This window comes from Phascolarctos cinereus, unplaced genomic scaffold (genome assembly GCF_003287225.1).
Source record: "Phascolarctos cinereus isolate Bilbo 61053 unplaced genomic scaffold, phaCin_HiC Scaffold_8;HRSCAF=390, whole genome shotgun sequence".
Lineage (NCBI taxonomy): Eukaryota > Metazoa > Chordata > Mammalia > Diprotodontia > Phascolarctidae > Phascolarctos > Phascolarctos cinereus.
In genome coordinates this window covers 62,279,670-62,286,376 of record NW_027556291.1, presented here as the reverse complement: position 1 = coordinate 62,286,376, position 6,707 = coordinate 62,279,670, and the positions used below count along the sequence as shown (strand labels likewise).

General features: G+C 47.2%; 1 pseudogene; it reads left to right on the top strand.

The window, feature by feature from the left end:
- The first annotated feature begins 1,120 nt into the window (after window positions 1-1,120).
- Window positions 1,121-2,647, top strand: LOC110194765 (N-lysine methyltransferase KMT5A pseudogene; annotated as a pseudogene).
- Window positions 2,648-6,707: the final 4,060 nt, after the last annotated feature.

Sequence of the window (6,707 nt, the reverse complement as noted above, 5' to 3'; positions counted from 1 at the left end):
AGATTTAGAACTGCAAGGGTCCTTTGAGATCCAAAACACTCTTTTTACAGATCACAGAATCATAGATTTCAAGTTAGGAGGGACCTCAGAGACCATCTAATCCAAACCCTGCCCCTCCCCTTATCTTAAGGATCATAGCTTCATAGAAGGTTCTGAGAGGCCATTGCATCTAACAGTCTATTTTTACAGACTATGGATTTAGTGCTAGAAGAGACATTGAAGGTCACTGTGTGCAACCCTTTCCTTTTACAGAAAAAGAAACTGAGGCCCAGGGAGATAAAATGACTTGCCCAAGACCATAGTGCACCTCTGGGCTCTAGTCACATATGTGTGGTCATAGAACCACAACCAAGCTGCTCTCTTTTTCTGAGCCTCAGTTTCCTCACTGGTAAAATGGGATCAGTAACATTTGTCCTGGGTACTTCACAGGGCTGGAATGTAGAAAGAATTTTGCGTAATTGGAAAGCACCACATAAATCTCAAATGTTGTCATTTAAGATGACTTTTTGGGACTAGTAATTATCTATTGATGGACAAATCAACATTCTAGATTAGAAGTACTTGAATTCTGAAGTAGATGAGGGAGAAAAAGGGGAGGGACAGTCTGGCTCAGAATGGGTGGGGGGCAAATGTATTTGTGGACCATCAAGGGTCTACTTGGACATCAGCACCTATAGATATTCTGGAATTTACCCTCCACTTCAAGAGGTAAATTGTGTTTCATATTTTAAGGTCACACGCCAAGGGAAGGCCATCAGTGAACTGCAGAAGAAAGGAGAGGAGGAAAGAAAAAAAAAATGGCAACACAGTAAAAGAGCAACACAGGGAGTAGACCTCTGATTTCATTGCTATAGGGAACTTGGCCTTAAGAAGACTCCTGTTCATTCCGGGATGAGAAAACTCCCACTTTCCCTGCTAGTGAGTTGTTTTCTGCAACTTCGAGCCTTAGAAAGTTGCTTCAGGCACGGACGGTATGAGACTTTTGTTTCTGGGTATGTGGCCAGCACACGTCTAAGGTGGGACTTGAACTCACGTTGCCGGCCCGGGACCGCCCGCTCGGCTTTGGCCCCCTCCGCCCTCCATTCTGCCTGTGCGTTAGAAAGTAGCTAGCCTCAGATAGGACGTTTCACGAAAGTCATCTCTGCTGAAGTTCTGGCTCGACCCAAGATAAGGAACTAAGGGATGGTGGCGGAGGAGGAATCAGTCTTATTCTGGTCAGTCCTAGGGGGTGGAATCAGGAGTAATGGGAGAGCTTTCCAGGAAGACAGATAAAGGCTTGATTTTTGTAGAGGAAGCCTAGCAAATAGCATTGCTCCCCCCCGCCCCAAGAAGTATCGGTCTTTGGAATTTTCTAGTATGACATATGCCGGATAAGAAAACTCACCCGCCGGATGTAGATTACAACTTATTTGTATATCCTATCTCTAAAGAGGCGCAGAGTAAAGGACCTGAACCCAGGACTTCTTGGCTACAAGACACCTCCTCTTTCCCTCCCTTTCCTCCTCCTCTACTGCTGCCGCCCACCACCAGCTCCCTGCTAGTTCATCTCTGCGATTCTCTGGGGAAGAAGCACCATGAAATCAAAGCTGCAAACAGGGAGAGTAGGGAGCAGCAGCATCCGAAGAAGCCAGAGGCTCCTTTCTCGCACCGACACCTGGAGAGAAGGCTTGAGGGCCCAGGCCCCAGCAAAGGCACCCCCAATGAATGCTAATACCACCTCCCCGGAGGCAGCCGTGACTCCTACCAGTTCCGGGAGTGCAGCGGGTCCAGGCGAGCAGGCTATCGGGAACCCCAAATCTTATAAGTGCATCCTAAAGGCGGAGGACCCGTCCCAGAACCACAGGGTAACTGATTACTTCTCAGTCCGGCGGAGTACTAGGAAGAATCTCAGAGAGCTGCGTACTGAGGCCCGGATCAGGCTCAATGCGCTGATTAAGAGCGGTAAGGAGGAGGGCATGCGAGTCGGACTCTTCGAAGGGAAAGGCCGTGGAGTGATCACTACCAGGCCCTTCAAACGGGGCGATTACGTGGTGGAGTATCATGGAGACTTGATTGACTTGCCGGCTGCCAAGAAGCGGGAAGCCCAGTATGCAAAGGACCCCGCCACCGGCTGCTACATGTACTATTTCCATTACCTGAGCAAAGGCTACTGCGTGGATGCCACCAAAGAAAGTGGTCGCCTGGGGCGTCTCATCAACCACAGCAAGAGTGGCAACTGCCAGACCAAGTTGCATCCTATTGACGGTGTTCCTCATCTCATTGTAATTGCCACCCGGGACATCAAGGTAGGCGAAGAGCTGCTCTATGACTATGGGGATAGAAGCAAGGCCTCCATAGAGGCCTACCCCTGGTTGAAATACTAGGGGCAGGTAGTCCCATGGAGCAACCACGCTGCAGGCCTCCCCAGATAAAGGAGTCCAGTGAACCCACCCTGTCTAACCCAATGACTCTAGCTTCACTGGACGAAAATGCCCAGAACACTCATGCTGCCCCCTAGACTGAGCTGCCCCGGAAACCCACCCTGCCTACCAATTCGGACTTTCTTGGACTGAGCTGCCCTGGAAACCCACCCTGCCTGGCTTAAGATACTCATTTGTATTTCACTAAACAGACCTGCCCCAGAAGCCCACCCTGAATGTTAACACTGATTGGAACTTCACTGGACAAAGGCCCCCTTGAAGGGAATTAATTTCTGGGTTGGTTTTTCTTTTCTTTTCTTTTTCGAGGGGGGGAGAGGTGGAGGCTCTACCTAATCTTAGTGGATTATTTCTGATGTTTTTAAATCTGTTGAAATGCCTTTTCACTTTATGAGGTTAGTTGTTTTTTTTTAATTTAATCTGCTGTAGGTTCCCAGGCAGGCTTGCACAGGTGGCCTTCGGTTACCCAAACTTTTTCTATTTCTGGTTGTTGTGTGCGTTTCCCAGGGCTGCAGGGCACTACCATAACCTGGTGAAGTCAGTTCGGTTTGTCTTCAGCCTCGGGGTCTCCCCTTACCGGAACTTGCTCTCAGATCTCTCCCCCAGGAGCAGGTGTCTGAGATGCACCGTGGGAGGAGAAGGGAGGGGGCCGGGTCGGGAAGGGGGCTGGGGGAAGGGATCTGGGGGAGCCCAAGGCCTTTAGCTAAGTAGCCTCCGCCACCTATAGGTGAGACCTTCGGGTCCCAACCAGTGATTGTGGCTTTGAGGAGTGAGCCTGCTTAAAGGATCCTGTTTTGCGTGGCACGTTAGAGGTGGGGAGACAGCATGGCTGCACTTCTGTACTTGGAGTCAGATTAAAGGCCTAGCCAAATCACTTTTCCCTGGTGAGCCTCAGTTTCCTCATCTGTGAAATGCAAATAATAGTACACTCCCTATCCCACCGGGTAAACTTTGTGAAACTTACAATGCTAAAAAAAAATCAGAGATGGGATGATTATAGTCTCTCTAGAGAAATGGAAAAAATTATTATTTAATAATGCATATGCAGCTTTAAGGTTTACAAAAGTACTTTTCATCTGTTGTCTCATTTGATTCTCACTACAACCCTGGGAGCTAGGTATTATTACCATCCACATTTTACAAATAAGGGAACTGAGGGAGAGAAAGGCTAAAGAACTTACCCAGGGGCATCTGGGTCTTTCTGATACACTACCAATCTATTTACTATGCCAAGTTTTGGGGCGCCGTCTAGAAATTCCTCCCACTACTTTTACTATGCCTGCTCCTGGCCCCAGCAGCCTCTGCTGGACTAAGTCCCCCTCAGTTCTTTCCCCATTTCCCTCCCCTCAATGTGTTTCTCTCCTTCTCCCTTTGCCTTCTATATTACCAACTTTACCTGGGGGTTCCTTCCCAGCTACCCCTTAGGAATGCTAGTGGTCATTCCTCTGGTTGAAAACTAAATAGGGCAGTCCAGAAATAAATTGTGCCTTTGCAGTGGAAAGTCCCAGAGACTCCACTAATCCTGTCCCACTCCTTAGGGGAGGAAGAATCAGTCCTTTTTAGTTTTAGAGAAATCTTTATGTGGCTACCATTTTCAAAAACCAAGTTGGCATTTGTCCTGATTGCTAAAAAATGCCAGTACATTGGGGGATGTTCAAAAGCCTTGGTTAAATATGTCTCATTGCTGAATAATATGCCAAGCCCTATAGGAACTTCTGTCTGCTTCTAAGTGAGTCATCCCATTTGCTTTAGGACCCTTTGAAGGGGTTGGAAGGGTTGGGGTATGCAAAACAATAATCTGTCCTGGGATGGGGAGGGGGAGGGTTCTGCCTTTAATTCCTGCAATATAGTTGGGCAGAAATTATTGCCTTCTTAACTTAACCCCAATTGCCAAAAAAAAAATATTGCCTTCCCTTGCTTTTTCCCCAGTTATATATCAATGCTCATAATAAAATGCCCATAATTCAAGGCTCTGCTGTGGTTTGTCTGAAACTAATGACTTTTACCCAAGGCTCTCGTGGTGGAAATGGCCCTGCACAGAGGCAGTGAGCGCAACAGACTGATGATAGCACAGATGAGAGGCAGTATAGCTTGGTGGTTAGTGTACTGTAACTGGAGTCAGGAAGACACCTTGGGAGAAGTAGCCAGAATGGGAAGCCACGCTGGGTAGAAGCAAAGATGTTCCAGGGATCGCTGGGAGAAAGAGAGGGCAACAAGGAAGAGCTGGTGCAGAGGGCCTGCCGCATGGGTGAGGACTTCTGTAAGTAGGTACTATGTGCATCGCAGCAGGTGCCTCTGTGGAGAGGAAGGTATCATTACAAGGCAAGGGACTACTCCCTTCTGACTGTCTATGGGCTTCAATAGGGAAGCCCTTGCTCTATTGTTTTTTTTTAACATTCACAAAAAAAAAGTGTAATTTTGGGGCAGCTAGGTGGTACAGTGGATAGAGCACTGGCCCTGGAGTCATGAGGACCTGAGTTCAAATCTGGCCTCAGACACATAATACTTCCTAGTTGTGTGACTCTGGGCAAGTCACTTAACCCCAATTGCCTCACTTAAAAAAAAAACCACACACACAAAAGTGTAATTTTATTTAATCAGTTTTCATATTCTAGATCAGGTGTGGGGAACCTGCAGCCTGGAGGCCACATGTGGCCTAGATCCTTGGGTGCAACCTTTTGACTGATCTAAGTTTTATAGAACAAATCCTTTTATTTATTTATTAATCCTTTTATTATTTACTAAATTATTATATTTATCAACTCCTGTGTCCAATGGCCTTGGCAGGAAAATTGCTTCTGAACTTAGCTCAAACCATTCCACTATTTCCATGAACCACAGTAACTTTCCCCAGATCACTCTTGTTCTATTGGGTTTCCCACCAGGAGTCATTGCGTTGTTTCATGCTTTGTATACATAAGCATGTCTCTTTCCTAAACAGAATTCAGTTTCATCCCGAGCATAGACTCTTTCAATTTTCAGAAGAGCATTATGTTCCCTCTGGTTTTGTAGGCCTCGCTTCTAGCCAGCAAAAATGGCCTTGGACTACAGCCTTCCAGGCATTTTGCTTTTCTAGAAATCCTGGTTCTAGCAGGCCTCCCAGGCTCCAAGATGGAGGAAAGAGTCCTTGCTCTATTTTTGACTTGTATTAAATAAAATCTATCCTATGCGTATAGCCTGCTATTAATCTGACTTTGGCAAGGGACCTGAATTCCCCTCAAGGAGAACTACAAAGGAGTCAAATTCAAATGCTCCTGGATATGGGGAGTGGGGAGCGGGGTGGGGAGCACAAACCAAAAAGTAGGATCGTTGAGAAGCCCTCAAGATTAGAAATCAGAGTAATGAGGTACAAGTTATACACACACTAGAGTATGAATGTCCCCTTGGCATCTCCTTGGTGGGGAGTAAATGAATAGCCTGGGTAAACTGACAATAAATGAATGAATGAATGAATAAATGAATGAATGAAACTTTTATTAAATGCTTACTACATGTGAAACGCTGTACTATGTTCCAGGGATAAAAATAAAAAAGACAGACAATACCTGCTGTTAGGGAGCTCACAATTTAATGGGGAGGAGAGAGACCAGACATATAGAAGGTTTGATCCTCAGGTCACATGGAAATGTCACAAGATCCTTAGGGCAAAGCAGATAGGAATGCCTCTTCTTTTTAATGGCATTCCCACTGATAAAATATCAGTTTCTGATGTTGAACCCTTTGGCAAGGCCAAGGATTTTGGGGAGAAGAATTTTCTTTTCTGGGTCTGCAGTAGATGTAGCTGTAGCACCTGCAGGAGCAGGGGCCAGGCTGCATCTCTACAGGGGTTGCCTTCCCAGGATAATGGCTGTGGGCACTGGGTTAGAAGCATCGCCACATCGAGGACTTCGGGTTCTGGGTCTCTGGGCTGTCTCCATCAGGGTCCGAGGGGAGAGGGTGGCTAAGGTGGTGGCGGTGGTTTGATGTGCTGGGCACAGGCTGGCCCAACTCACCTGTGAATGGCAGTTGGTTAGTAGCTGACCAGGATGGCTGGCCCCTTCTTCCCCAGGTGATGGCTGTGACATCTGGGCTGGAAGCAGGAGCGATGAAGAGTCTGGAGGCCCTGCCATTTTCAAGGTTCTTTGTGCTCATCTGCCTCTAGGGGGTGCTTGGTCAGCATTTGATGCTGGTGGTGACAAGGGAAAGTGGACTCCTCCTTGATAATGGCAATGGGGGCTGGGCTGGAAACAGGTCCGGTGGTTGAGAGACACTGTTATTCTCACTATTATTCTCTTGGGCTCAGGGTCCTGG